At 43.5% G+C, this 9,396-nt stretch overlaps 1 protein-coding gene and 1 long non-coding RNA gene across 2 annotated transcripts in view; both read left to right on the forward strand.

Annotated features, from left to right (window-relative positions):
- LOC127875993 (maltase A2-like) overlaps window positions 1-700 on the forward strand; it is a 14,341-nt gene extending 13,641 nt beyond the window's left edge. Inside the window, exon 11 of the mRNA XM_052420807.1 lies at window positions 1-700. This exon is cut by the window's left edge and continues 512 nt beyond it. The gene's annotated coding sequence lies outside the window, so the exon portion shown is untranslated.
- Window positions 701-6,377: 5,677 nt separating this feature from the next.
- On the forward strand, window positions 6,378-8,005 carry LOC127876009 (uncharacterized). Its single transcript, XR_008047596.1, has 3 exons — window positions 6,378-6,548; window positions 7,197-7,297; window positions 7,899-8,005. It is a non-coding gene; the product is annotated as an uncharacterized LOC127876009 (long non-coding RNA).
- Window positions 8,006-9,396: the final 1,391 nt, after the last annotated feature.

Genomic DNA, 9,396 nt, shown 5'->3' on the forward strand with positions numbered 1-9,396 from the left:
ATTGTTGTGTAGTCCGCGCATAATTGTTTAATCCGCTTATTACTGTGTTGTCGGCGGATGCGTGAGTAGTCCGTGCATAGTGTTGTAGTCCGAGTATCAGTGTGTAGTACATGCATAATTTTGTAGTACATGTATCATTTTGCAATCCGCGTATATTTGTGTAGTCGGTTCATAATTGTGTATCCGCGAATCATTGTGTAATCTAAGCGTCATTCTGTAATCTGTGCGTCATTGTGTAATCCGTGCGTCATTGTATAGTCCGCACATTATTGTGTACTTTGGAGTGAACATATTCGATGTCCAAAAATATAAAAAGTAAATAATATAAGTTTATATGCTTGCTTGCCAATTCGTGGCTAAGGTTTGTGTTAAATGTATGCAAGTATATCCTTATGCAAATACAATTTGTTTAAACTTTAAACTAACATGTGCAATTGTTAAGAATGTGTTATTGATAGGGATCTGTCGCGATTTCCGCCTTTTAACGCGTCCTTGCATTAAGTGGAAGTATGCTTATGATGAAAAAATATTGTCACACATATATTTTCGTGCACATCGGTACATCACACGCTAGATAAGATGAGAATGTTCTTTTTCTACAGGTATGGTCTAATATGTATACTGTCTGATTTGTTCCGAGTAAATGATACTATCATATTATGTTATTGGTGACTTGATGTAATAAATCAACCATAATATACATTTGCATATGTAAAACAAAATGCAGTCACATGAAGGTATTGTTTTGAGGTTTTCATGATGCATTGACGTTTTATTTGTCTTGAAAGGCCGCACGGGCAGGTGCGTGTATGTTTCGCAAATAAAACTCGGACACTGTTTGCTGCCCATCAGTAACTAAGGGGTGGAAATGAAGCCTTTAAAACTTGAATTAAGTACGAAAGGTATTTAATTAAATGTAAGGGACTACAAATGACACGAAATGCAAACAGCAATCGTTGCTTAACCCTTTTCCCCATAAGAAGCAAAGTGAAAATGACTTTTACAACCAGCATAAAACCAGAACAGCCTGCGAGTAACTCGCAGTCTGTTCGGGTTTTATGCTGTTAAGTGCTCATCAGTAACTAAGGGTTTGAAATGAAGCCTTTAAAACTTCGTAATTTCGTAAGAAAGGTATTTAATTAAATGTAACGTTCTAAGGAACTAGACATGCGTCAAAAAACGTATCTACTTGGCGAATGGTTGAACGAACTATGACTTATTACAGCATGTGATCCTCGCTCTAGGAAAACTGGGCTTAATGTATGTGCGTAAAGTGTCGTCTGTGCAATCCGCACAGGCTAATCAGGGACGACACTTTCCGCTTTTATGACATTTTTCGTTTAAATGAAGTCTCTTCTTAGCAAAAATCCAATTTAGGCGGAAAGTGACACTTTACGCACATGCATTATGCCAAGTTTTCTCAGAACGCGACTCATATGCGTAAAGTGTCGTCCCAGATAACTTTTTTTCCGTCCGCTCCGTTCGCAAAGAAGAAACTTAATTTAAACGCTTAGGACAATTAGTCGGAGACTGATACTGTTGATTATGCGGAGGAGGATACTGGTGTTGTGTTGCTGGTACCGCTACTTGTTTGTATTACAATTATGTTTAATTATAGTAAGTCACTTTTAAATAGCTTTGAGATAATGAATACTTTCTAATATTTACACTCCTTCAATGAAAACATGATGTCGGCGCTACATCAATAAGACCATCGTATGTTTATGAGGCGCAAGTTTTACTTTTTGGTACATTAACGTGGTCCTGTAAACTGGTTAAAAAATAGTTTGCTGACGTTAATAGGGCGACGTGATTATGCGTTATCGCGCCAGAGAAAGTGGCGATTTTAAGAAACGCGATGCCTTAATTGAATCAATGAGCCTCGCGCCGGGAGACCCGGGCTTAATGCATGTGTGTTTAGTGGATCCGCAAGGGTTTATCAGGAGCCTCGCGCCGGGAGACCCGCGCTTAATGCATGTGCGTTAATAGGATCCGCACAGGCTTATCAGGAGCCTCGCGCTGGGAGACCCGGGCTTAATGCATGTGTGTTTAGTGGATCCGCAAGGGTTTATCAGGAGCCTCGCGCCGGGAGACCCGCGCTTAATGCATGTGCGTTAATAGGATCCGCACAGGCTTATCAGGAGCCTCGCGCTGGGAGACCCGGGCTTAATGCATGTGTGTTTAGTGGATCCGCAAGGGTTTATCAGGAGCCTCGCGCCGGGAGACCCGCGCTTAATGCATGTGCGTTAATAGGATCCGCTCAGGCTTATCAGGAGCCTCGCGCTGGGAGACCCGGGCTTAATGCATGTGTGTAAAGTGGATCCGCTCAGGCTTACCAGGAGCTCCGCGCTGGGAGACCCGGCCTTAATGCATGTGTGTTAAGTGGATCCGCTCAGGCTTATCAGGAGCCTCGCGCTGGGAGACCCGGGCTTAATGCATGTGTGTTAAGTGGATCCACACGGGCTTATCAGGAGCCTCGCGCTGGAAGACCCGGGCTTAATGCATGTGCGTTAAGTGGATCCGCTCAGGCTTACCAGGAGCTCCGCGCTGGGAGACCCGGCCTTAATGCATGTGTGTTAAGTGGATCCGCTCAGGCTTACCAGGAGCTCCGCGCTGGGAGACCCGGGCTTAATGCATGTGTGTTAAGTGGATCCGCTCAGGCTTATCAGGAGCCTCGCGCTGGGAGACCCGGCCTTAATGCATGTGTGTTAAGTGGATCCGCTCAGGCTTATCAGGAGCCTCGCGCTGGGAGACCCGGGCTTAATGCATGTGTGTTAAGTGGATCCACACAGGCTTATCAGGAGCTCCGCGCTGGGAGACCCGGGCTTAATGCATGTGTGTTAAGTGGATCCGCTCAGGCTTATCAGGAGCTCCGCGCTGGGAGACTCGGGCTTAATGCATGTGTGTTAAGTGGATCCGCTCAGGCTTATCAGGAGCTCCGCGCTGGGAGACCCGGGCTTAATGCATGTGTGTTAAGTGGATCCACACAGGCTTATCAGGAGCTCCGCGCTGGGAGACCCGGGCTTAATGCATGTGTGTTAAGTGGATCCGCTCAGGCTTATCCGGAGCTCCGCGCTGGGAGACCCGGGCTTAATGCATGTGTGGAAAGTGGATCCACACGGGCTTATCAGGAGCTCCGCGCTGGAAGACCCGGGCTTAATGCATGTGTGTTAAGTGGATCCGCTCAGGCTTATCAGGAGCTCCGCGCTGGGAGACCCGGGCTTAATGCCTGTGTGGTGTGGATCCACACGGGCTTATCAGGAGCCTCGCGCTGGGAGACCCGGGCTTAATGCATGTGTGTTAAGTGGATCCGCTCAGGCTTATCAGGAGCTCCGCGCTGGGAGACCCGGGCTTAATGCCTGTGTGGTGTGGATCCACACGGGCTTATCAGGAGCTCCGCGCTTGGAGACCCGGGCTTAATGCATGTGTGTTAAGTGGATCCGCTCAGGCTTATCAGGAGCTCCGCGCTGGCAGACCCGGGCTTAATGCATGTGTGGAAAGTGGATCCACACGGGCTAATCAGGAGCCTCGCGCTGGGAGACCCGGGCTTAATGCATGTGTGTAAAGTGGATCCGCTTAGGCTTATCAGGAGCCTCGCGCTGGGAGACCCGGGCTTAATGCATGTGTGTAAAGTGGATCCGCTTAGGCTTATCAGGAGCTCCGCGCTGGGAGACCCGGGCTTAATGCATGTGTGTAAAGTGGATCCGCTTAGGCTTATCAGGAGCTCCGCGCTGGGAGACCCGGGCTTAATGCATGTGTGGAAAGTGGATCCGCTTAGGCTTATCAGGAGCCTCGCGCTGGGAGACCCGGGCTTAATGCATGTGTGTTAAGTGGATCCACACGGGCTTATCAGGAGCCTCGCGCTGGAAGACCCGGGCTTAATGCATGTGTGTTAAGTGGATCCGCTCAGGCTTATCAGGAGCTCCGCGCTGGAAGACCCGGGCTTAATGCCTGTGTGGTGTTGATCCACACGGGCTTATCAGGAGCCTCGCGCTGGGAGACCCGGGCTTAATGCATGTGTGTTAAGTGGATCCGCTCAGGCTTATCAGGAGCTCCGCGCTGGGAGACCCGGGCTTAATGCATGTGTGTTAAGTGGATCCACACGGGCTTATCAGGAGCCTCGCGCTGGAAGACCCGGGCTTAATGCATGTGTGTTAAGTGGATCCGCTCAGGCTTATCAGGAGCTCCGCGCTGGAAGACCCGGGCTTAATGCATGTGTGTTAAGTGGATCCGCACAGGCTTATCAGGAGCCTCGCGCTGGGAGACCCGGGCTTAATGCATGTGTGTTAAGTGGATCCACACAGGCTTACCAGGAGCCTCGCGCTGGGAGACCCGGGCTTAATGCATGTGTGTTAAGTGGATCCACATAGGCTTACCAGGAGCCTCGCGCTGGGAGACCCGGGCTTAATGCATGTGTGTTAAGTGGATCCGCTCAGGCTTATCAGGAGCCTCGCGCTAGGAGACCCGGGCTTAATGCATGTGTGTTAAGTGGATCCGCTCAGGCTTATCAGGAGCCTCGCGCTGGGTGACCCGGGCTTAATGCATGTGTGTTAAGTGGATCCGCTCAGGCTTATCAGGAGCTCCGCGCTGGGAGACCCGGCTTAATGCATGTGTGTTAAGTGGATCCGCTTAGGCTTATCAGGAGCCTCGCGCTGGGAGACCCGGGCTTAATGCATGTGTGTTAAGTGGATCCGCTCAGGCTTATCAGGAGCCTCGCGCTGGGAGACCCGGGCTTAATGCATGTGTGTTAAGTGGATCCGCACAGGCTTATCAGGAGCCTCGCGCTGGGAGACCCGGGCTTAATGCATGTGTGTTAAGTGGATCCACACAGGCTTATCAGGAGCCTCGCGCTGGGAGACCCGGGCTTAATGCATGTGTGTTAAGTGGATCCGCTCAGGCTTACCAGGAGCTCCGCGCTGGGAGACCCGGCCTTAATGCATGTGTGTTAAGTGGATCCGCTCAGGCTTACCAGGAGCTCCGCGCTGGGAGACCCGGCCTTAATGCCAGACTTAATATTGAGTTATATGATAATAATATAAAAATGTCTTTTATTGAAAACTATTTCTATGGTTCCGATACAATTATTGTAAAACCAGACTTGAACTTTCAATAAACATTGACTGATAATGATCATAACAATTTAACATAGTGTAACATTAAGTTAAATTATCTCATTAATATACGCGAGTTAAGTGTGTATTCCATAGTTTCGCGTACTGAAAATAAAAAATTAAACAATGGTGTCAAATTGCACTTCTACTTGTTTATGAAAACAAAAGAAAGTTAGGTGACGAGTATTCACGCGCTGAATTATTTTAAAACAATTCAACCGTTGTTAAAACAAAGCTTTCGACAATCATAGAAACAAACATGGCGGACCAAGTTGGTTTTAATCTTTAAAAATACTGTATACGTTTTAGTCTTCTAAACAACAGTGGAAAAATGGACAAATTAAGAATATTTAATATATTATATGTTGTGTTAGGCTTTATGATAGAATTCACAGGTAAGTGATATTTTTTTCTTAAAGGAAAAAAAACCCACAAGTGTTAGTGGAAAAACAATTAACATTTTCTCGTCTACATTAGAAGTTATAGAAGTTTTACTCAAATAAGTTGAAGTTTCATATTGTATTTAAGTGACACATTGTACATACATATAACAGTTATTATATACAATTTCAAATTAAACAGTACTACCTAGCCATGCAAACGGCTTACAAGTCACTTAATATTTGACATGGATAAGTGTAGCCGTATAATCACTGATTTGATATAGGATATAGCATTTAAAAATGTCACGTACAATTGTGTATAATAGCCATAATAAATATACATAAAATACACGAATCATGTCTGTTTGCATCCTGAGATATAACAGTTTATACATATATTTGGTTGATTTGCTCATTCGAATGCTATGTTAAGAATGTTGTATATATAAATAAATCAAATTTTATCATTTAATGCTCACACCACATTTCAAATATTCAAAATATTATAAAAATGAATACAGCCTCCGATGATATATTGTTTAACAATGGATTTTTATTCATTTTAATTCGGTTTATGGGGTTCCAAGACACTCGCACATATTACAAATCCAGAACAAAACAGTTCTAAAGTCAAACCTGTTTATATTTTCAGACAAACAAGAACAGAAAGCACACAACACATTTTTTGCAATTTTTCGAAACCAATACTGCCTTAAAATGAAAAAGGTTAGCAAAAAACAACAAAAATATACTTTTATCATTACAATAAATCAGGAACAGATATCGCATTGTTTATTGAACTTATCACAATTTAAGTACAGAAAAGAGATGTTGTGAACGTATACATGCAAACCATGGACATGATTTCAGCCTCCCAATGCAATAATTTTCCGCTGAGTAACGGCACGTGGTACTCAAGCGCGCGCGGCACGTGGACGGTGTCCACTTCCGGTTTACTGACGACGGTTGCCAACTTCGAGGCGGAACTGTCCCCCTACAGCGACTACGCCAGTCTCACGTGCGTGTCGAATACTGGCACGCAATTCATTCTCGGGTATGCTAGATATACTTGGCTTATGTGTACGTATGATTCTATATTTGTAAATATCGAAGTATATGGTTGGATTTTATTCTTTTTTTATCTACCATTTCAAACTGGAATGAGTAAATCAAACCTTTACTCTGGAATATGCGTTTGCTTATCTAGTTTAAACATGAGCTACAATCTAATCGAATTATTGCATTTTAAGACTTAGTGCATATGTAGACAAAGCGCGCTTAATGCAAGTGCGTACAGTGTCTCACCAATTTGCATGTGCATTCCACATAGGCTAATCAGGGAACACAGTTTTCAACTTAACTGAAAGTTTGCATATTAGAGACTTTCTTTGTACGAAAAGTTCATACTGTTCGGACTTCACTGGTCATTCTTGGGCGACAATTTACGCACATGCATAAGGCCCGGTTTTCCCAGAGTGATGCCCAGATGAAAGTGAATTGTAATTTGTATACGCATACCCGATGGCTTTATACCATGTTCTTTCTACCATCCAGAAGATATGGCAGGAAATGCACTATAGACATCACGATTTGACTATTTCAATTACATACGTAAATACATTGCATTAACTTACTCGAATTTTCTTGTTAAATATAAAACAAACTTCATATGAACTAATTGTAGCAATGTATGAATTTTCAGGACAAACTTTGAGATCTTCTTCCAAGTGTTTATCGACGTATATATATGTCTCGACATCCGGGAAGTAACATCGGACAGTTATTATTACTACGTCGCCACAGGTAAGTAAAAACATCGAAATATACAAAAACAAATATTTCTACTACTAAAAATAAAATATAAATAAACAATAGTAATAATAATTATAATAATAATAATAATAATAATTATAATAATAATTATAAAAAAATAAAAATAATAATAATAATAATAAATATAATAATAATAATAATTCATACATATTATTAGTAGTACTATAACGTTCATAATGATGATTTTAATGATACATATTATGATGACGACGACGAAGATGACGTAGATGACATCGATGACACCGATGATGATGATGATGATGATGATGACGATTATGATGATGATGATGATGATGATGATGATGATGATGATGATGATGATGATGATGTTGATGATGTGATGATGATGATGATGATGAGGAGGAGGAGAAGGAGGAGGAGGAGGAGAAGGAGGAGGATGAGGATGATGCTGCTGCTGCTGCTGCTGCTGCTGCTGCTGCTGCTGCTGCTGATGATGATGATGATGATGATGATGATGATGATGATGATGATGATGACCTATGTCCTATCCCAGTGTCGTAGTAATAATACTGCGCTTAGTACGCTCATGGTCAAATCATTTCGTTCACAGAGACAGATGGTGCAACGGGAGAACAGTTCACCAGCAACCAGACAGCTGCCTGCTCGAAAACCGACTATGTAACGGCGGTAAACACACGTGTGCTTGTGAAGAAGGGTGAGTTCACAGTGATTTTTTTAAGTTGAATATTTCACCCCTGTCGCCATTTAAGAAGGTTCGTCTTTCACGCACATTGTGATTTATGAAGTTGAGTTTTTTTTCACCCTTATGTTTGTGAAATATGAACTGTTTTGTTTATACAAGTTAGCGCGCGCATCATTAGAACCCAGGGGCCATATTAATTGCAAAATGTTAGAATATTAATATTGTTGACATTGTATATGTTTGAAAGAGAATATAATCGTGTACCTTTTTTATTGTTCATATGAGTGCTTAAAGCTTGGAGAGGTTTAATTACTGCGAGTCAGATTAACGACCCCAACTCGTTTTTCATTAGTCGATAAACAACGATTTATCAAAAATGTGCCCAGGTGTGCTTAAGAACTAAGACGTGTGACTGCATACTGCTCGATAGTTAGACAATACTTTCAAAATGTATGCAGACGCTACGGTCAGCTTTGTTACAGAAGTTTATTTACAATAGGAAAATAACTAGTTCGCGATTAACACATTTTTACAGATGTTTATGATTGATAAATCCCAATTTTATATAAAAAACTTTTGTTTTGACTATTTTGAAAAAAATCAATCTTATACGGTTTAAACCTTAGCGTGTGAACTTGTTGCCGAAAATGGTGTATAGTGACCTAGTTTCGGCTTAGAGATCATTCGAAAGAACTCTCGACACACCTTTATAAATATGCCTCGTTGTGTTAAAACGAGTTTGAATGCACGTGAAAAAGTGTCCTCCAGATTACCATGTGCTGTCCGCAGAGATGGAACTTTCCCTCCAGATTACCATGTGCTGTCCGCAGAGATGGAACTTTCCCTCCAGATTACCATGTGCTGTCCGCAGAGATGGAACTTTCCCTCCAGATTACCATGTGCTGTCCGCAGAGATGGAACTTTCCCTCCAGATTACCATGTGCTGTCCGCAGAGATGGAACTTTCCCTCCAGATTACCATGTGCTGTCCGCAGAGATGGAACTTTCCCTCCAGATTACCATGTGCTGTCCGCAGAGATGGAACTTTCCCTCCAGATTACCATGTGCTGTCCGCAGAGATGGAACTTTCCCTCCAGATTACCATGTGCTGTCCGCAGAGATGGAACTTTCCCTCCAGATTACCATGTGCTGTCCGCAGAGATGGAACTTTCCCTCCAGATTACCATGTGCTGTCCGCAGAGATGGAACTTTCCCTCCAGATTACCATGTGCTGTCCGCAGAGATGGAACTTTCCCTCCAGATTACCATGTGCTGTCCGCAGAGATGGAACTTTCCCTCCAGATTACCATGTGCTGTCCGCAGAGATGGAACTTTCCCTCCAGATTACCATGTGCTGTCCGCAGAGATGGAACTTTCCCTCCAGATTACCATGTGCTGTCCGCAGA

The sequence above is a fragment of the Dreissena polymorpha genome, chromosome 4 (assembly GCF_020536995.1).
Source record: "Dreissena polymorpha isolate Duluth1 chromosome 4, UMN_Dpol_1.0, whole genome shotgun sequence".
Classification (NCBI taxonomy): Eukaryota; Metazoa; Mollusca; class Bivalvia; order Myida; family Dreissenidae; genus Dreissena; species Dreissena polymorpha.